Here is a 21170-nt window from a genome sequence, read left to right as displayed (position 1 = left end):
CAACCTCCGCCACCCAAGTTTAAGTGATTCTTCTGCCTGAGCCTCCCGAGTAGCTGGGATTACAGGTGCACACCACCATACCAGGCTAATTTTGTATTTTTAGTAGAGACAGGGCTTCACCATGTTGGCCAGACTGGTCTCAAACTCCTAACCTCAAGTAATCCACCCGCGTCGGCCTCCCAAAGTGCTGGGATTACAGGCGTGAGCCACCGCACCCAGCCCCTGGTGGGTTTCTACAGCCATGTGGTGTGGCTGTGCTGGTCCGGCCCACCTGGTCTGTTGGGGGCTTCCTTTGCAGCCCGTGGTTTCTGCCACTTGTCCCCAGGCACCGGCCACCCACAGTCCAAGCCTCTTGGGTCTGAGCCCGGCTCTGCTGGCTGCTAGTTCTCCCCCATGAACATAGGTGGTGCCAGGCCCATGTCTCAGGGGCCTATCCATCAGGTCCCCTCCATTTTGCTACCATCGAAAATGCTGCCCAGGTGGGAAGATGAGCACCGCCTCGAAGGTCACAGATTCTCGTCAGCCACTCCGGGGCTTCCGCTGTGGTCTCAACATTCACCCCGCTCTTTGACTGAGGCCCTTACAGGATGGGTCCCAAGGACTCAGGGTCCCCACCCTCACTCCTCTCTTTCGCTTCCTCACCGTGCTGCCCCACTGCTTTGTTGTTCAACTTGAGAATGACTTGTGATGAAAGCCCCCTGACCATTCCCTCCCAGGTTCCTTCCGTCTCCTCCGTGAGCTCTGAGAGCCCCTCCGCTTTGCTCCTCCGAGCAGTTTGACACAATGATTAGGAATGCAAACTGGAGTCATTGCTTCCCGCAAAATAGCTGTGTACACCTGGGCAAGTCACTTAGCTTCTCTGTGTGTAGGTTTCCTCATCTGTGATATGAGAACAAGAATCGTCCCTGTTTCACGGAGTTGTGAACAGATGAAGGGTGCTTAGACCTCTTAAGTGTGGGCCACTGTCATTTCTCCCAGACTATAACCACTGCTCACTCAGATGCCCCCCTCCCATGTAAACTGCAGGTCCCATTAAGACTGTGCCTGCTAGCAGGATGAAACTGGTATATAAATTTCATGAATAAGCAGTGAATGGTGCTTCAAGCCAATGGTATTACAGTTTTTCATTCTTATTCAGTTACATAATTGGGTCTGGAGAAAATATACTTGGGATGATTTTGTGCAGTTGCAATCATGGAAATGCAGGTAGAAAGGCATTGTTTCAAAAGATTTAAGTCTTCTGATTAAATCACGTTGGTTTACACCTAAAACTGTCCTTTCCAGAGCTAACAAGGATTATATGCTGTGTGCTCAGTGTTCATGAATTTCCCTCATCAGGAACTTCCCCCATTTTCTCGTGTGTCAAAGAATAGGTATTCAAAAATATATTTTCTGTAAATGAAATGATTCTTTACTTTCATATAGACAGGGTAAAACCTAATTTATTATTAAGTGGCAAAACCAAGTTGAAAGCACTATGTACAACTGTAACCCCAAATATGCTAAAATATTTATATTTATATATATATATATATATTCACAAACAGATTTAACTTATTAAATCTATGTTTGCAGGCCGGGCACGGTGGCTCACACCTGTAATCCCAATACTTTGAGAGGCTGAGGTGAGCAGATCACCTGAGGTCAGGAGTTTGAGACCAGCCTGGGCCAACATGGTGAAACCCCATCTCTACTAAAAATGCAAAAATTAGCTGGGCTTGGTGGCGGGTGACCGTAATCCCAGCTACTCAGGAGGTTGAGGCGAGAGGATTGCTTGAACCCGGGAGGTGGAGGTTGCAGTGAGCCGAGAATGCACCACTGCACTCCAGCCTGGACAACAGAGCAAGACTCCGCCTCAAAAAATAAATAAATAAAATAAATATATATTTGCAGATGGATGGAAACTTCAGGAAGGATACACCAGAAACTGTCAGCATGGCTACTTCTAGGGGCTAGAGTGGTAGGGTTACTTTTTGTTTCATATTTTTCTCTACTGTTAGAAGTAGAGAAAATAAGTGTTATTTTTATATTTATAATAAAAACCCTCACTAAAACATATATGTAAGGAAAAAGAAAGGCCATCTGTTTGGGTTGATTTTACGTTTTTAAGACACCCTGATTTTAGAAACGTCAATGAATATACCTTAGACACCCGTGGCAATCATCTTTTGACCAAAGGGTAGGGAGACGGGGCTGGCCGTGGATGTGAGTTGCTTCCCCACCTGAGGTCCCAGCAGGGTCATGGGAGACGGAAGCAGCTCTGGATGTCATCCCGGGAGCGCCTTCTCAGTTGTCCCAGGGTTTATGGGCACCTTTGAAGATCCGGCCCTCACTGGCCTGTCCCTTGAGAACACTTTATCCAGTGTCCTTGACCTGACAGTTTGGAGGCCAGTTAGAGTCATCCTCGTGGGTGTGCTGTGCAGACTTCACAAAGATGTAAAAATGCCTCTTTTTGAAGTAATGGAAGGTCAAGAGTGAATTTATTTTCCTTAATTGGATTATACTTATCTGATTGACTTTGATAAAATCCCTTTCGTTGCTTTTTTAAATCAAAGGCAAATAAAAAGCAAATATTGTCTTTTGAAACATGAAACATGGTCAGTCCTCAGGATAAATTCCAATAGGACACACAATGATGGCTCAACAAATTCTTAAAAGCTACAGTTAATATGCACTCCCACGATTCGGAATACTTATGCTTATCTCATTGAATTAGCGCTTATAGTTGCCAAAAGGGGTTCTTTGTTTTTTAATTCAATTTCTACGTTATTGTACATGAAGTTTTTTTCCCCAATGTTGAAAGTAGTGATCACTGTAGAGCATTCACAAGATAGAGCTTAAAGAGGAAAATTGAAATCATCTGTGAGGATGTAGAGATAGCTACCATGAAATTTTTTGATAAATTTCCTTCCAGTCCTTTTCTTTCACATATATATTTTAATTACAGTTTTAGGTATCATTTCTCCAATTTGTAAAAATTTAACATTGACTTTTCCCTTGTCCTTAAAATATTTTTCCAAAGAAAACCATCTTTGTTTTGATGGCCTCACTTTCGATTGCATGGATGCACTAGTTAATTAATTGATTATGATCTTTTTAAATATTTTACCAAATTGATAAAAGAAAAATGGTATCTCAGTCATCTTTTAATTTGTGTGCATTGTATTAATAGGGAGGTTAAAGAATCTTTTGGTTTCTTTGTCACAAGCATTGTAAAATGCCCAGTCATTTATCCGCTTCCCTTTTGGGTGTTTTTTTTCTTTTCTTTAGGTGATCTCTAAAATGTAGTTATATATGTATTACAGATACCAAAGCCTTTTGAATTATTGCAATAATGACTTCCCAGTTTATCATTTGCCTTTTTTTGTTTTTTGAGCCAGAGTCTCACTCTGTTGCCCAGACTGGAGTGCAGTGGTGCAATCTCGGCTCCCTGCAACCTCCACCTCCCAGGTTCAAGAAATTCTCGTGCTTCAGCCTCCCGAGTTGCCAGGATTGCAGGTACCCGCCACCATGCACAGCTAATTTTTGTATTTTTAGTAGAGACGGGGTTTCACCATGTTGGCCAGGCTGGTCTCAAACTCCTGACCTCAGGTGATCCATCTGCCTCAGCCTCCCAAAGTGCTGGGATTACAGTCGTGAGCCACCGCGTCCGGCCTTTTTTTTTTTTAATTTAACTGGCTTATAGGAAAGCCAGAAAGAGAGGGAAAGAAAGCAACAGTGAGAAAAACGATACTGTCCCAGCAGCCCATTGCACGGTTTCTGCCAGCGAATGCCCCCTTGCTGGCTGGGAGCCCCTGAGTATCACTTCTCTGACTCTGTAGGGTCAAATGAGGTGATGCAAATAACATACTTGGGCCCCACAAATTACTTGTTGAGGGTATGCATTTTATGTGTGCATTTTCTGTTTCGAATGAGATTTTCTTCCAATATTTTCCTTGTGATTGGTTGCAGACTTGTATATAGTGTGTGCATCCCTAAGTGAATTCCCACATTAGTTCTTGTAGTTTTTTAGTTAATTCTCTTGGATTTTACGTCCTGCCTCCACGCCGGTGTGTTTTCTCTTGCTTCACACTTAAGCTGTACAGGCCTAGAATTTTCTAGATAGTGTGATAGTTGTGATTATTTTTCTTTGTACTGTATAAACGATTTGAGATAGCTATTTTTGTCAAATATTGCAATTTAAGGAACATGCTTTGGGTTTGGAGGCGCTTCAGTTGTTCATCAAGCAAACACTGATGCCCTCTACTTAAACCTTTGGCCCTATCTCCTCCTCCCAGAGTCACAACTCAAGTGTGGGCTCCTTCCCTGTACCCCGCCCCTGGCCTCCCCTGTAATTAGAACCATTTTGGTGGTTGGACACATTAGGTGTGTATTCAATAATAATAATAATAGAGACTCACAGTTACTGAGCACTCATTCTATAATTCTACATCAGGAATTTGAAGTGCTTTATACTTTAACTGATTTAACCCTTGTATTGGTTTACTGTTGAATTGTAACAAATTACCACAAACTTGGTGGCTTAAAACAATAGAAATTTATTTTCTCCCAGTTCACAGGTTGGGAGACTGACATCAAGGTGCTGGCAGGGCTGTGCTCCCTCCGGAAGCTCCCTTCCTTGCCTCTACCAGCTTCTGGGGGCTTCCAGCATTCCTTGGCTTGTGGTCACATCGCTCTGTTCTGTGCTTCTGTGGTCACGTTACCTCGTTGTCTTCTATGTGCATCTAATCTCCTTCTACCCCTCTCTTATAGGACACTTAAGACTGCATTTAGGACATACCTGACTAATCCACAATCATCTCCCCCTCTCATGAATCTAATCACATCTACAAAACCCCTTTTTTCATATGCAATACCATTTACAGACTCTGGGGATTTGCACTCAGTATCTTTAGGGATCATTATTCAGTGTCTACTACAACTCTCAACAGCTTTATGAGATGAGCGTCATAATCCTGTTCATTCATGAATAGCATTCATAACGAAGGAGGAAATTACAGACGTTTGTATTTGTCCTGACCAGGGCTGTGCAATAGGACTTCGTGCAGTGGTGGAAACGTGCTTGATGTGCACTGTTTGGTGTGGTAGCCTCTGGCCACATGGGGCCACTGAGCACTTGAAAGGTGGCTGGGGTGACTGAGGATCTGAATTTTTAATTTCAGTTCATTTTATTTCATTAAATTTAAGCTTTGATGGCCCCTTGTTGCTAGTGGCTCCCATATTGGACAGAGCAGTCACGGGTACACTTGTTATCAGAAAACATCTTGCTCTGATTGGTTTTTCTCACGGCTTGAACTGCCGTCTAGGTCTCAGGATGTATCAATAAGCTTCACGTTAAAGTATCATAAAGGGGTCTCAGCTGTAACTTCATCCAGCCCCTTGGGGTGATAACAGAGAAGCCTGAAGCCCAGGTGGGCTGCGTGGCCCACAGCCAGCCTTGGGACTGTGGGCTCCTGCCCCTGAAGATGCAGCAGCCTCTCCTCATCTCCCAATGGGCTTCGGAGCCACCTGAGTGGCTGTCATCTCTGGACCCTGGGACTGATTCTAGGCCTCACAGTCTTTCCAAGTGAAAATTCCAAATTGCACTATCATGGAACATTGCCATTTCTCCGCCACCTATGCCTGTTACTTCATTTGTTGAAAATATGCCTGACTTCCAGCTCATTCTTCAGTACAGAGGGAGTAAACACCCACCCTCTACCCTACTCCCATCAGGTGCCAGCTCTGGCACTGGCCGAAGGGCATTGCTAGTCTGATTTTAGCAGATTCCTTTTAATTCACATAAGCTTGAGGAATCTGAAAGTGATGTAAATTAGGTAGCCACATTCCATCTTTTAAGCCAACACATAATCAGTCAGAAGTGGGGTGACCTGGGAAAACTCGGGGGTTTGAGGTTGTCAGGGTCCTCAGCACACGAGCCTGACTGAGGGTGTAGACCAGCCACTGCTTTCAGTCTTGTGATGTGATGGTGTCTTCTGTATCTCTAATCAACAAATGCATTGCAAATGCCACATACATGCAGAGGAGCAGAGGCCCTAGAGCCAGGCTGCCTGGGTTCAAATCCCGGCTCTATCACTTGCAGGCTGTGTGACCTTGAGCCAGTTACTTAACCTTTCTGTGCCTCAATTTCCTCATCTTAAAAAGGAGGTAGGTATAGTAATAGTACCTACCTTATAGGTAGAGTAATATAGATTTGTAACTATAAAGCCCTTAGAACAATATGTGGCACAAGATACACCCTCAGTAATCATGTTAAACCTATAGAAAGTCTATCAGATTCTCAAATAAATGACTTGCAATTTGGATGTTTCCCATATCCATAGTACCCCATGTTTTTATTCTGGAGTCTGGGGCCTTTGTATTCACAGCTGTACACAGCTTCTTTGGCTCCCACAGTCAAAATGCTGCATTGCCAACCTACAAAAGGAGAGACTGGCTGGTGGTGGAGGCGCGGAGAGCAAGGGCTGCCAGTGGTGGGGGTGGGCATGCAGCTGAGGGGATAATAACAGGGCAGACAAACTGAAAAAAAAAAAAGAAAAAAACAGCACGCAGTATGCTTGAGTCTCCAGGGCATGCCTCCAGATCGCCAGCAAATGCTCATTCTTTCTGGAGGAGGTCTTGAAACGCTTCGTTGTTTTTTTTTGTTTTGTTTTTTATTTTTATTTTTTTCATTTTTAAAATTAAGATACAGCTTAAATGCAGTAAAATTCTCCCCTTTCAGTGTACAGTTCTGCGAGTTCAGCTTTGTCGTTCGAAGGCTTGCGGGACCTGGGGAGACCTCCAGATTCCTTGTCTGTCATCTTCCCAGTAGATGCCAGTCGAACTCGAGAGCTAATTCGCAAATAGCGAGAGCGACCATACTCACTGTCCAGAGAGCTTCGGGCAATGGACAGAATGTCACGTCTTCACGTTCCTCCCTCCACTCCAGCCTGATGCTCTCCCTGCTAGTATCTCCGAGCTCTCAGGCCTGCAGCACCTCCCCTCACTAGTCACACCTTTAAAAGCTGGTCCTTTCTCTCAGATGAACTTGCATTTCTCTGCTGCTCCTGCTAGGCAAGGGGACGGCACCAGGTGCTGCCCCAGAAAGTTGTCATGGGAACCCAAGTCTTAGACATGCTCAGTGGCTTTCTCAGGGCTCATGGCTCGTAACAGGTGAAGCTGGAATTAATATTCAGGTTTCTGATTCCCACAACACCAAGTGGGTCTCCTCCTTCTGAGCATGCCAGCACAAATGTCCTCAGCCACGTGTTGCAGAGGAGTGGTAGGTGGTCAGCATTTTGTTTGAAACAGATGGTGGTTGCACAAAGTCACATGGCTCACTAGGTGCCACCTGGGAACCCGGGTCTTTCCTAACTCCTAATTGCCTCTCTCCTACTTCTTAGCATCTTCATGCAGAGCGTAGTGATGGTTCTGTGTAGTTAAAAGGAAAAGAGAAAAAGACAGAGGAGGGGAGAAAGAGAGAAGGAGAAGAATCGCGTGATTTGAGAAAGCTGGCTGTGGCTTGCCCCAATTATTTTATAGATGACAAAGCAGACTCAGAAAAGTCAGGTAACTTGGCTAAAAACCTGCCTAGTTACTGTCAGATTGAGAACTACAATCTGGGTGAGTAAAGACTTTTTGAAACGCGAGCATTGTGTAAAACTGGAATTGTTTCTCAAGAGAAAGTTCAGAATTGTTCTCTCTGAGGACTTCTAAGGACATCAAAGGAAGCCACCTGAAGGTTCACAATAGATATCTTCTGAGGCCCATGGCTGTATGTATTCTTTCCCTTTGTAGTCCGTTTTCTGCATGGAGCGTGAATTACTTTCAGCATGAAAAAAGAGGTTTTAGAAAGACAGAGGGAGACTGATGGTCACATACAGAGAGGTGAGTTAGAGGCTCATTATTTTGAATTCCTTGTGTAATTATATTTTTAGTAAATTCTCAAAAGCAGCTGTGATCTGTAGAGATGTGAACCATGTATAGGTTACTCATATGAGAAGGCAAATAACTTTTTCTACTGTTTGCTTTGGTGGAAAATATATTAGGTTGAATGGAGGAAGAGGTTGGATGAGAACTTAAGGTCCAGGCATTATTCACTGAGGCCTTAGGGACAGGTGCATGCTCACGTGAAATTGCAGGTTTTGATGTCAGTCATCACAGTAAAACAAATTAAGAACATCCAGCAGCTTTAGGCTCTCTTGGTTTATCCAGGCGCCAAGTCATGATGAAAGACAGATTCAGGGCTCTTTGGCAAATGCACTGAATGGATTTTCTCTTTATGGACCTGCTGTTCCAGGTTGCACCCTTGGGTCCCAGTATACCCTCTATTGTGCTTTTCTGTCCATCCCACTGGAATCCAAGTGACAAACGAGATCCCTGCTGCTGCCAATGGGGCATGACCTGAAGAACCCATGGGCTAAGCAGTCACTGCTACCCTCTGCATGCCATCCAGGGCAGAGAATCACTCTAAAGAGGGGAAGGACACCACTAAAAAATTAAAACTGGGCCGGGCACAGTGGCTCACATTTGTAATCCCAGCACTTTGGGAGGCCGAGACAGGTGGATCAGCTGTGGTCAGGAGTTCGAGACCAGCCTGGCCAACATGATGAAACCCCGTCTCTACTAAAAATGTAAAAAATGAGCCAGGCATGGTGGCAGGCACCTGTAATCCCAGCTACTAAGGAGGCTTTGGCAGGAGAATCACTTGAACCCAGGAGACAGAGGTTGCAGTGAGCTGAGATTGCACCACTGCACTCCAACCTCAGAGTGAGACTCTGTCTCAAAAAAAAAAAAAAAAAATTAGAATTGGTGCTATCCTGGGAAAGTGGAGGACCTCAGATCTATTGCATCTCTGCTGCAGTCACTGTAGCTGGGGAAGTAAGAGGACTTGGGAATGTTCTTTACAGTACTTAATGCATCTGCGGCAGAGGACAGAGCTGTTCTTTGGATATAGAGCCATTCGGTTTGTTCTCGCAAGCTCTTAATTTCTGTGTTGTTTGGAGACGTATGTCAACATGTGTGTGCTGCTTTGAGCAGAAACAATCAGGCCTTTGTGTTTTGTAAATATGATAAATATTCATTTAGCACTTGATCACATAAGGCTGGGGAATCTTCAAAGTTTGCCTCTAGACCTTAAAGTTGTGCTTTTCTTCAACTGACTCTTGTTTCTACTTGTAAAGGATTGCTTCTTTTCAAAAGTAGTGCATAAGAAGTGAATTCAAATGTAGATGACCGAACATTTTGCTAACCTGACTTTTCTCCTATGTCTGTTTTCCTAAGCTTTCTGGATTCCTGAGTTAGAAAAGGGAATGACCTGTTCCTCTCAATGAGGAGGGGTTGCTGGGGTTGCTGGGTGAATGATGGCGCAGGTTTTGAATGATGGGTCGGTGAAGAGAAACGGATGACAGTGCCTTTGAACGGGAGAATCTTTCCATCCCTTCCTAAGGTACTCTCTTCTTCCCTGAGTATTCATTTTTCTACACAAGTAAATATTTAAGAAAGGTGAAAATAATGCATGCATCTCATTTTCTGAGTAGAAGAGTAACCAGAACCAAAATAGCCAATTGTGTGCTGAGTAAGATATTGTTCCTTTTAATAAAATTAAAAAAAAAAAAAAGGAGGTTGGATAGGGAGGTTCCTGTAGGATACAAGCCTGAGTAGAATTCAAGATAATACTTTCGAATCAAGAAGGACGCTTCAGTCTTGAGTGATAACTGCTAAGACTATCTCGGTAATAAGTAGACACATCAATGAATAAATCAGATTTTGTAATGTGCTGCTAAGAGGTTGCCTTGCTTCATGTACCACTTTTTCCTCCTCTCCTTTGAGAAATAGTGAGCCCCTCAGTTTCCCAAGGAGGGCCATGGTAATTAAGTCCATGTGCAGTCAGTTGCCTTTATTGAGTGTAAGTGAATTTATAGGCAGCAACTGCCACCTTTGGAGGCTTCTGTGCAGTGGCACAAGCTGCTTTCTTTAGAATGTGGGAAAAATTTATGAGCCTGCTGACATTAATGTAGGTGGCTGGATGACTTGGGGGGGACCGGCTGGAAACCCCTCCATCCACATATTTTTCATACTTGATGAAACACAGATAAATCTCTGTCCTGTGAGTCTGAAATGGTGAGGCCCGTTGAAGCTCAGTGTCGGACCTCAGGGGAAAGATTGATCATTGTAGTAGCTCTGCTTTCTAAATCACTGCAAACTCTAGAGATGGGCATTTTCACATTCGTGCAAGAATTTTTGACAATATGCATAAATTTTTAATAGCCCTTAACTTGACCAAATGCTCCATACCTCACATTTGCTAACTGAAAGATATCAGGCACACATGTTTCTCTTATCCAGCTTTTGCAAATAAAAGAATGTAAAGGCAGATGGCTATATTGAGTGTGTTTCTATTAAGAAAGTAACATTAATCATGGAATAAATTATGTAAAAAATTAACATTGCCCTCCCCAGCATTTGTCACATGTAAATCATAAGAGTTTCCAGAGCTGAAAGGATCTGTGGAAATTGTCTACTAGGCATACATACTTATTTTTAAATAACTAAATGAATAAAGCTAGTTCAATTGCACCATTCTGCAGAGAGGAAAACTAACCAAGTTCCCACCATGATACCATGATTTGCCCACATCACACAGCTAACTAATCAATGGCAGCTGCCCTGGGCTTCTTCCTTTCCAGTAAAATACAATTTTCATGATACATCCACCCTTCCAACTGCTTCTTTATCAGGTGTAAAGCTTTATTTTAAAGTTTCTGGTTGGAGCCTTCAGGCCCACAGCATGGCATCCTTGGCCAGTGGGCTCTACTGGGTTCCCCACCTGTGAGCCTTATCATTTTAAGTTCATACAGAAAAGGCATGTGATAAAATTACTCATCTTATTTTTAAAATTTTTAAATAGAAAAGGTTAATTCACAGCATAATAAAATGTAAGCTCAATAAAGACAGGGATTTTCATGTCCTCTGTTCACTGCCTTTTCCCAGAACAGTATCTGGCATAAAATAGTCTATAGGTATGTTATGAAGGAATGAATGAAAAACCAAGTATTTTTTAAATGAGACAGCTATACTCATATATAAAGTTCTTTTGTTTTATTTTAAACAAGACAGCTGTACTCTTTTTTAATATATTTTTTAAACAAGACAACTTAATGGAGAAATACTATAGGTCTTCCCAGGAAAGGAAAGGACAATGTAGATGACCTTTGCCCCTAATATAATTAGTGCCATAATATAAATTATTGATAATACAAGGACATGAAAAGGAAATAAAAAATGAATATTTTAAAGAAAGTGGCAAAATGTATTTTTAACAATCAATGATGGGCTAAATATGGAAGAAAAGTATAAGAACCTTATGAAAATTGAAGTCTATGAGTGTTAAAAGGAAGAAATGAGAAAAGACTTGAATAAATGGAGAAATGGACTATGTTTCTGGTTAAAGGGAAAGATGATAAATCTGCTCTAGGTAATTTATAGAGAGAACGCAATTTCAATTAAAATCCCAACAGGATTATTTATTGAACTTGAAAACATAATTGTTAAAGTCATTAGGATTAAAATAAAATGAGAACAATAAGGAAGGACAAATGGCACTGGATCTTCAACTTTATTATAAAGAAAAACAAGGTAAATGCATCATACTGATACAAAAGCATAAACATACATCAGACAAAGTGGAGAGCCCAGGAGCTGACAGAAATCGATGGAAATGAGTAATGTACGATAAATGAAGGTTAAAAACGTAGTAAGAATGGAAAATAACAGAGTTGCAATAACTAGATTGCTTTAATTGTTAAAGCCAACAAATAGTAGAAAGCTGAATAGGCCGGGCGCTGTGGCTCATGCCTATAATATCAGCACTTTGAGAGGCTGAGGTGGGCGGGTCACGAGGTCAAGAGATCTAGACCATCCTGACCAACATGGTGAAACCCTATCTCTACTAAAAATACAAAAATTAGCTGGGTGTGGTGGCAGGCACCTGTAGTCCAAGGTACTCGGGAGGCTGAGGCAGGAGAATCGCTTCAACCTGGGAGGTGGAGGTTACAGTGAGCCGAGATCACGCCACTGCCCTGCAGCCTGGCAACAGAGTGAGACTCCTTCTCAAAAAAAAAAAAAAAAAAAAGAAAGAAAGAAAAGAAAAAAGAAAGCCGAATAGAAAATGTAACTCCCCTAAAGACAGGTCACAATTTCCTAACTCTAGAAACGAAAATATTTTCAAAGAAAATTGGACCCATTCCACTGTAAAAATTATAAAGTCAATAATCAAACTCCAAAACTACGACATACAACCAAACATATTTATTATAAACCATTCTATTGTTTTATTTGATTACATAGTTCCTATTTGCTGTAGCAAGGACAGTAATACTGAAATGCATGTTTTTTAAATTAGCAGTCTTCCTCCCTCCAGTCCCATGCCTCCAAGCAAATCCAGGTGGACAGCTTCTCGCCTGTCTCCAAGCACCTGCAAGTGTAAATACACACATAGGGGTTTCTCCTCCTGTCCCTTTTTCGTTCAACCAAAAGCAAAGTGGCAATTCATGTCTCTTCACAACCTGGTCTTTCCTCTTATCATTATTTCAGGAAGTGAGCAGGCTTTGCCCGGTGTGCTTCCATCATCCGACAAAACATCGGCTGGGGAGGGGAGGTGGTTAACATGTAAGGCGTCTTAATTTTCCCTTTTAAAATAATGAGAAATAGGCCTCCAGAGAGTGTTCCCTGCACAGAGCACCTGATTTTCAGAACAGATGCTGCGGGGCTGGCAGAGATGCCTGTAAGCCATGAACTAAACTGACATGAGTGAGTAGAGTAGTAGCGTGCCACAGGTCCAGCCAGGCCAGCAAGGCAGGCACACTGCCTCCGACAGTGCAGAGGAGGTTTCTCTGCCTCAAGGGAGTCCCAGCCTCTGCCTCCAGGCTGTGGGGCTCGGGTGCAAAACCTTCCAGCTACGATAAGGAAATGGCAGCAACACGGCCTGAGTCACTCAGCTTCCAGGCAAACACCCCGTGGACAAAATAAAGTATAGCGGAGGCGGAGGCGAGAGAGCGGGCAGGTCTGGATGGCCCTAGCTTCATGGCAGAGCGGTGCCTTGGGCCAGTGCCTCCTACAGGAGAATGATCCTTTTAAAACAGAAGACATATCATGCCATGTCTCGGCTCACGGTTCCCAGTTCTCTTGCTCAGAATGAAACCAGTGCCCATACGGTTAGGTTCATCTATGTTTCAGTTTACTAGTGTCAGGCCCAGTTTATGTTCGATTAATAACAGCACCCGGCTGGGCATAGTGGCTCATTCCCGTAATCTCAGCACTTTGGGAGGCCGAGGCAGGCGGATCACCTGAGGTCAGGAGTTCGAGACCAGCCTGGCCAACATGGTGAAACCCCATCTCTACTAAAAATGCAAAAATTTGCTAGGCAGGGTGGCAAGCACCTATAATCCCAGGTACTCGGGAGGCTGAGGTAGGAGAATCGTTTGAATCCGGGAGACGGAGGTTGCAGTGAGCCGAGATCGTGCTACTGCACTCCAGCCTGGGTGACAAAGCAAGACTCTGTCTCAGAAAACAGTAAAAAATAAAAAACGAACAGTACCCTCTGTCATTCTTAAAGGTGCCCTGATCTAGACATGAAATTCCATGGCTCCCCCACTTACAACAGTCTGCATGATAGTCTCTGTCCCCACCCCCGGCCTTGTCCCGCCGCCTTACAGCTGCTCTGCTGTCCTGGCTGCACCTTGGGCACTCTGGAGACCCCCTCCTCAGAGCCTGTGCCCTTGACTAAAAAATAATAATAATAAATACAGCCAGGCATGGTCGCTTATGCCTGTAATCCCGGCACTTTGGGAGGCCAAGGTAGGCAGATCACTTGAGCTCAGGAGTTTGAGACCAGCCTTGACAACATGGTGAGACCCCGTATCTACTAAAAATACAAAAATTAGCCAGACGTGGTGGCGGGTGCCTGTAGTCCCAGCTGCTCGGGAGACTGAGGCAGGAGAATCGCCTCTGCACTCCAGCCCAGGCAACAGAGTGAGGGAGACTCTTGTCTCAAAAATAAGTAAATAATTAAAAATACACCAAGTGGCACATTCCTTCACTTGCTTTAAGGTTTTGCTCAAATACCATCATATCAGAGAAGTCCTCCCTAATTATCGTGTATAGTATGTTTTTTGACCAAATAAAGTAATTTCCCTGTTATCTCACAGCCAATGATCTTACTGAGGTGTGTATCTTTGGGATGGAGAAAAAGGAAGGATGTTAAGCTTTTGGGGGATAATTATCTTGGTTTCTCTTTGCAGTTTGTAAAGTGCTTTAATAGATACAGAGATCTTTCCTAATTAAAACAATTTTAACACAAAATCCTCTGCAAAATCATTGTGTTAAATATGCTGCTTTTGTGCATAATAATTATTTAAATTGCAGCTTTCCCTCAATTATACTTCAAATCTTAATTCCAAAGCCACTTGATTATCTGCGAACTTGCATCGTTTTGCTGATTTACAAAGTTGATATGCAGCGTGTGCTACAATGTCATTCCTGAATCCGTTCTCCCTGACCCTCCATCGGCCAGCTCTCATTTGCTCTCAGATTGCTGCAACAGGCAAGGTCCAAGCCGACTCTTTGACTGGGCATGCAAACCACCAGATGGAACCAGCGATGCAGAAAATGGAACTCATCACGTGGTCGCATGAAAAATATAACCTGGACTATCTGTACGAGGACTCTCTCACTTCACCCAAATGTACAGAACAAAACAAGAGGAGAAACAAGAAAGGCAAGAGCACCTGGGAACACAAAGTGTGGGAAGTGGATGCTGATTTGATAAGACCATTGTAAGTTTCTCAGGTATTTCCGAACCATTAGTCAACATTTGGTCACCTACAAGCAAATGCTGGTGCCTTTCTCAGGGACGACACTCCTCTGTAGAAGTGATCCTCTTAAAACATAAGTCCCATCACGTGGCTGATGCTGTCATGGAGGAGATAAGGCAATCTGTAACACAGCGGCCCCTAACCTTTCTGGCACCAGGGACCTTTCTGTCCAGGCCTCTCTCCTCACCATCTCTCAGCATCTTCCCTTCATTTCTTCTTCTCACGAGGACACCAGCCCGATTGGATGGGGCCCTCCTACTCCAGCATGACTGCGCCTCTGCCAGTTCCTTCTGCAATGACCCTGTTTCCAACCCGGTCACATCCCGAGGTAGTGGCAGCTGGGACGTCTGCATGTGACTATGAGGGGGCGGGAGACGCAGCACAGCCCATCATCCCTGGTGAGAGCTGCTTTAATGGAGACAGCGACCGTGAAGAGTTCTTGAAGAGCCAGCCTGGGAAGGAGACAGAGATGAGAGAGTCACTGGAGGAGGCTGGGAGCTCAAGAGGCTGCGAGTTTGTTAAATGAGTGAGACCTGAGCGTCCTGCAGATCTACAGGGGATGAGGCACAGAAGGAGGAGAGGGTCCCCAGGAGCATGAGGTGGGAGACACCAAGGGCCCAAGAGACCCCAGGCCCAGCAGCCACAGTCAGGGGAAGTGGCAAGACGGGTCCAAGGGGGACAAATCGGCTCTTGAAGGTGGTGGCTCCCCTCTCCCCTCTCCCCTCTCCCTGGGACACATGGGCAGACAGTGCCTGCGCCCTGAGGTGTGCGTGACTAGCAGGGCCTGTCCAGGGCCCAGAGCCCAGCGTTTTGTAATTCCAGTTGTTTGAATACTATAGACGCCCACACCATGTGGCAGCCCTAAGCACAGCAGAGGGTTTTCCAGGCATTCGGCCTGTGGGTCCCAGGCACCACGGTTGGTGAACATGTGTGTCCAAGCATCCAGAGGACAGCCTATGCCTCTCCAGGGGCCTGAGACCCCGGGAAAACAAAGACAGGGTAAGTGCCCATTAGGGCAAGAGGGTGGCTCAGAGGAATCAGGTTCCACAAAAAGCAGAGACTTTGGTTTCCACTTGTAACCAAGAGAACTGTCTTCCTGACACCCTGTAATCTGGGTTCCTGAGTTACTCCTGGGGAAGTCCCCAGGTGGGCAGTCACCTGCAGTCAGTGCCTCTGACCCCATCTGTTTACACCAGAAACATCGTGGGAGCCAACTATTTTCTGTTCACTGGTCTGTGATCATCAGCCCTCTCTCCCCTGAAGGTTTTACACCTCATGCAGTGCACTGAGCCCAAAGCACAGAGCACTCATCACCTCGCAGCTTCTTTACAATTAATAGCAGGAGCGGGACTAACTGTGCCTTGACTCTGAGGAGGCTCAGTCGGATGTCAGGATGGGTTCCTGTTTGTGTCACAGGACACAGCTGAAAATGCGGCGAGGGAGAAATACAACAGCCAAGGGGGTAAAGTCTCAGGAATATAAAATAGAACTCATAACTGTCTCTCTTAACATGCTGTAAGTGGCCAAGTCACAGGGAGGGGGCCAAGGAGAGACTCTGTCAGTGCAAAGCCAGGGCACCCTGGGAGTATCACACCAGGGGTCCAACCTCTGTGTGAACAGAGGCCTCCTAGCCACCCACGGAGGGACAGATGGAGTGCAGTGAGCAAGAAAGGGATAGTGCACACCCGTCTGTTTGCACAAGCATTTGTGGGTGTGTCTGTGTATGTGTGATAAAGAGCTCTCAGGCACATTGTCACTTTCTAGACACAAATTTTATATTTTTAATGTGTACCCTACAATAGTTTTTTTTCATTCTTTAAGGATAAGACTAATTAAATTTCAGATTATGACTAATTATATAAACTAACATGTCAAAGGAAAACTAAATATGTTCATCTGTTAAAATATAGCCCAGGCAGAGTGGCTCACGCCTGTAATCCCAGCACTGTGGGAGACTGGGGCAGGCGGATCACCTGAGGTCGGGAGTTTGAGACCAGCCTGGCCAGCATGGCAAAGCCCTATCTCTACTAAAAATTCCAAAAAAAAAAAAAAATTAGTCAAGCGTGGTGGTGCACACCTGTAGTCCCAGCTACTCGGGAGGCTGAGGCATGAGAATCATTTGAACCCAGAAGGCAGAGGTTGCAGTGAGCCAATATTGCACCACCGCACTCCAGCCTGGGTGACAGAGCAAGACTCTGTCTAAAATTAAATAAATGATATATTTAATACTATCTTTACCAAAAGCACCATGATAACATAATATTATTAAATCTTAGTATGACCATCGATGTGTTCCATAATTAAGAATTCCATGTTAGAAATGACATATGTAAATTCTTTTTGCTTTTTCATATGTCACTAAGTTTGTTTTGAGTCCTCAAAAACACTCAAGCTTTACAATACGAAAATAAAATTATGCAGTGGAGTTCCTTGTAAAAGTGGTTATTGAAGGAAAAATGTGATTGGGACTGAAAGAAACAGCGCTATCGTTTTGACTCCTAATGTATTCATGGTTTCTCTCTAAGCCCTGTCCAGGCTGGGCGATGTACGGGTCTGAGGCAGATCATGGTCAGTTTAACAAGGTTTCAGACATGAGTCATGTGGACAAGCACCACCTGGGGCCCAATATCCGCATCGGCCATATGATTGTGGAATGTGAGCTGCGTGAGGGCAACCTCTGCCATCTTTGAATGTCAGATCTCTGTCTCCCATCACTGCATCTAGAATCTAGTTGGGACTAAACAGATATTTGTTGGTTGACTATATGAATGAAAGCTTGGATGGATGGAGGAGTAAGTGAGTGATCCCACCAAAGTAACTCCTGTGTAGAAAAAGAATCAAGTTCTGTTTGGACCCAGAGGGTGGCTCAGTGGCCCAGGGAGTAAGATGACAGTGCAGTGTCAGGAAGTATCCAGAAGTGGATGGGCTGCCTCGGGGGAGTGAGCTCACCATCATGGGAAACATTTAAGCAGTGGCCAAGGGAATGGCTCTCTAAGTCTGTCCCAGTCCCCAGGGCCCCTGGCTCTCAAAGCGTGTCCCAGGACTCCTGGGGGCCTTCAAGACCTGTTCAGGGGATCCGAAAGCCAAACTGCTTTCAAATGAATACCAAGACATTGCTTGCTATTTTTGCTTTCTTGACATTGACACCAATGGTACAATAGTAGCAGGGCAGATCTGCTGACCCAGGAATCAAGCCACCAGCTCCAGCACAAAAGTCACTGTAGACTTCACTGCCATACGCCGCCTTTAAAAATAATTTTATTTAATCTAGGCAATACCATTCAAGACATAGGCATAGGCAAAGATTTCATGTTGAAAACGCCAAAGGTAATTGCAACAAAAGCAAAAATTGACAAATGGGATCTAATTAAACTTAAGAGTTCCTGCACAGCAGAAGAGACTCATCAGAGTGAACAGACAACCTATAGAATGGGAGAAAAAATTTGCGATCTGTATATCTGACAAAGGTCTAATATCCAGAGTCTGCAAGGAACTTAAACAAATATACAAGAAAAAAAAAAAAGAAACATTAAAAAGTGGGCAAAAGACATGAACAGACACTTTTCAAAAAAAAAAAAAATTCTTGTGACCAACAAATATATGAAAAAAGGCTCAACATCACTGATCATTAGAGAAATGCAAATCAAAATCACAATGAGATACCATCTCGCACCAGTCAGAATGGCAATTAAAGAGTCTGGAAACAACAGATGCTGGCAAGGTTGCAGAGAGAAGGGAATGTGGAAAGGAACTGTGGAAGACAGTGTGATGATTCCTTAAAGATCTAGAGGCAGAAATACCCTTTGACCTAGCAGTCCCACTGCTGGGTAGATAGCCAAAGGAGTAAAAATCATTCTGTTATACAGATACCTGCATGCATATGTTCATTGCAGCACCATTCACAATAGCAAATACATGGAATTAACTCAAATGCCCATTGGTAATAGACTGGATAAAGAAAATGTGGTACATATACACCATGGAATATTAAAGGAATGAGGTCATGTCCTTTGCAGGGACATAGATGGAGCTGGAAGCCATTATCCTCAGTAAATTAATGCAGGAACAGAAAACCAAACACTGCATGTTCTCACTTATATGTGGGAGCTGAACAGAGAGAACCCTGTGTCCCCCACAGACACATGGAGGGAAACGACACACATGGAGGGATCGACATAATTGGACACATGGGGAAGGCCTGTTGGGGCAGGCGTGTAGGGGGAGGGAGAGCATCAGGAAGAATAGCTAATGTACTCTGGGCTTAATACTAAGGCGATGGGTGGATCTGTGCAGCAAACCACCAAGGCACACATTTACCTACGTAACAAACCTGCACATCCTGCTCTTGTACCCCAGAACTTAAAATTATTATTTTTCCTTCAACTTTTATTTTATTTGACAATGTTCTTGAGGATGCAATAAAAAATAATATTATTCAGACTTGACCTTTGAAACACATAGCTTTTTAACATTCTACGTGACAAAATCAGCAGTGCTTATAAATCCCTTCTGCTGCACTCCAAAGCGTGAAGATTGTCTCCAAGAAGCACCTGTGAGGTGTTTCAGCCTGAGTTGAACCAGCCACTTCTTAATGGAATGTCATTTGTCCCTTGAGAAAACAACTGACAAACTCTGGACTTTGGGTTTTGGGGAGACTTTCCTCAAAAGTGAATCAGATGAACCTGAAGAAGAATAAACCATCGACAATAGTTGTTGCCAATGGTAAAATTTGAGCTTTCCAGAAAAAAATTATGATTTTAGAAAATTTGTATTCACTCCCATGAGTTGGAGAGGTTCCCATGACTTAGACCTTCCATTATAAGATCTGTGGTATTATTAATGAATGCGATTTTCAATATGATGAAATGTATCAACTGTGGGAAGACCCACATAATTCTGCAAACCATTGTTTTCCAGTGACCAAGACCTGAGGACACAAAATCATGCATGGGTAAAAGGTCTATTCCAGGCACAAGACAGATCCACGGATTTTCATGTGACAGGGAGAGAGAAAGTTTGTTGATATGGGTTCAGATTCCACATCACAGCTAGCCTATAGGAAGCTACTAGTTGTCTAGCTGTGGTGTAGTATCAAAGCAGAATATTCACAGTTAGCTAAAAGGGCTATTAAAATACTTCTTCTTGCTCTGTGTACTCATCCATGTGAGGCCAGATTTTCTTCCTATATTTAAACCAAAACAAAAGATTTCCACAGACTGAATGCAGAAACAGATATAAGCATCCAGGTAGTTGCCATTCAGTCAGACACAAAAGAGACTTGAAAAGATGCAAAACTGTGACACTCTTCTCGCTACTCTTTTCTTTTAGTTTTGGAAAATATACTTATTATCCATAAAATGTTATTTGTGTTAACATATAATGAGCTTACTTTATTTTTAAATTAACTAAAATATATATTTTATAAATTTCTAAGCTTTAATTATTTGTTTATTTCGGAGATAGGATCTTGTTCTGTCACCCAGTCTGGAGTGCAGCGGTGCAGTCATGGCTCACTGCAGCCTCAAACTCCTGGACTCCAGTGATCCTCCCACCTCAGCCTTCCAAAGTGTTGGGATTACAGGTGTGAAACACTGCACCCAGCCAGATTTAATATTTAACACAGTAAATTATCGATAGCTGTAACTTATCTAGCAGCAACTCTTTGGGATCCTCAAAAATTAATAAGAATATAAAGGGCTTCTAAGGCCAAAAGTTTGGGAACCAGTTTCTTAAGAGCCATTTTAAACATGGTGGTCACCTCTAAACCTCAGATTCTGTACTTCTGTGAATTAATGGAACTAACTTGGCAGGTAGTCTTACGTACAATAAATATAACTTTCATGTCAAAGTCAGTTTCTTTTAAGAATACTAACTACCTACCCCTTCTGAAATTCTCAACACTAAATTTCAAAGTCTGCTTTTTTAAAATGTGGTTATGGAAAAATAATACTATTTGGAACCCATAAAACATAGGGCCTCAGACTCAACTAAAACCTAAACCATGGGTGGGTATTTAACACGGTATTACTAACTGTGTAATTTCGACAACTCTGTCCTTCTGTTTAGTTTCAAAATCCTGTGTTTATTCTCAATTTTAAACAGGAAGAAATGATTTGTGCTTCTGTCTTCATTCTTAACTCAAACACAGAGCATCTCAACATTTAAAAAAAAAAGGAAGAAAAAAAGTACAAACTGTTTTAAAGAGAGATGTTTGCATCAGACTAACAATTCTCTAGAGGAAGGAAACCTGCTACTGAATGCCATCAGTACCTTCAGTTTCTTCAAGACACCATGCCCGGCCCTTGATTTACAGGGAAC

General features: G+C 43.4%; 1 protein-coding gene across 4 annotated transcripts in view; it reads left to right on the top strand.

The window, feature by feature from the left end:
- The window catches only part of IQCA1 (IQ motif containing with AAA domain 1), a 164053-nt gene that overhangs the window by 44374 nt on the left and 98509 nt on the right, over positions 1–21170 (top strand). The window lies entirely within an intron of this gene.

This window comes from Papio anubis, chromosome 10 (genome assembly GCF_008728515.1).
Source record: "Papio anubis isolate 15944 chromosome 10, Panubis1.0, whole genome shotgun sequence".
In the NCBI taxonomy this organism is placed as follows: Eukaryota; Metazoa; Chordata; class Mammalia; order Primates; family Cercopithecidae; genus Papio; species Papio anubis.
Note: the sequence above shows the minus strand (reverse complement) of the source record. Positions and strands in the feature narration are given on the sequence as shown.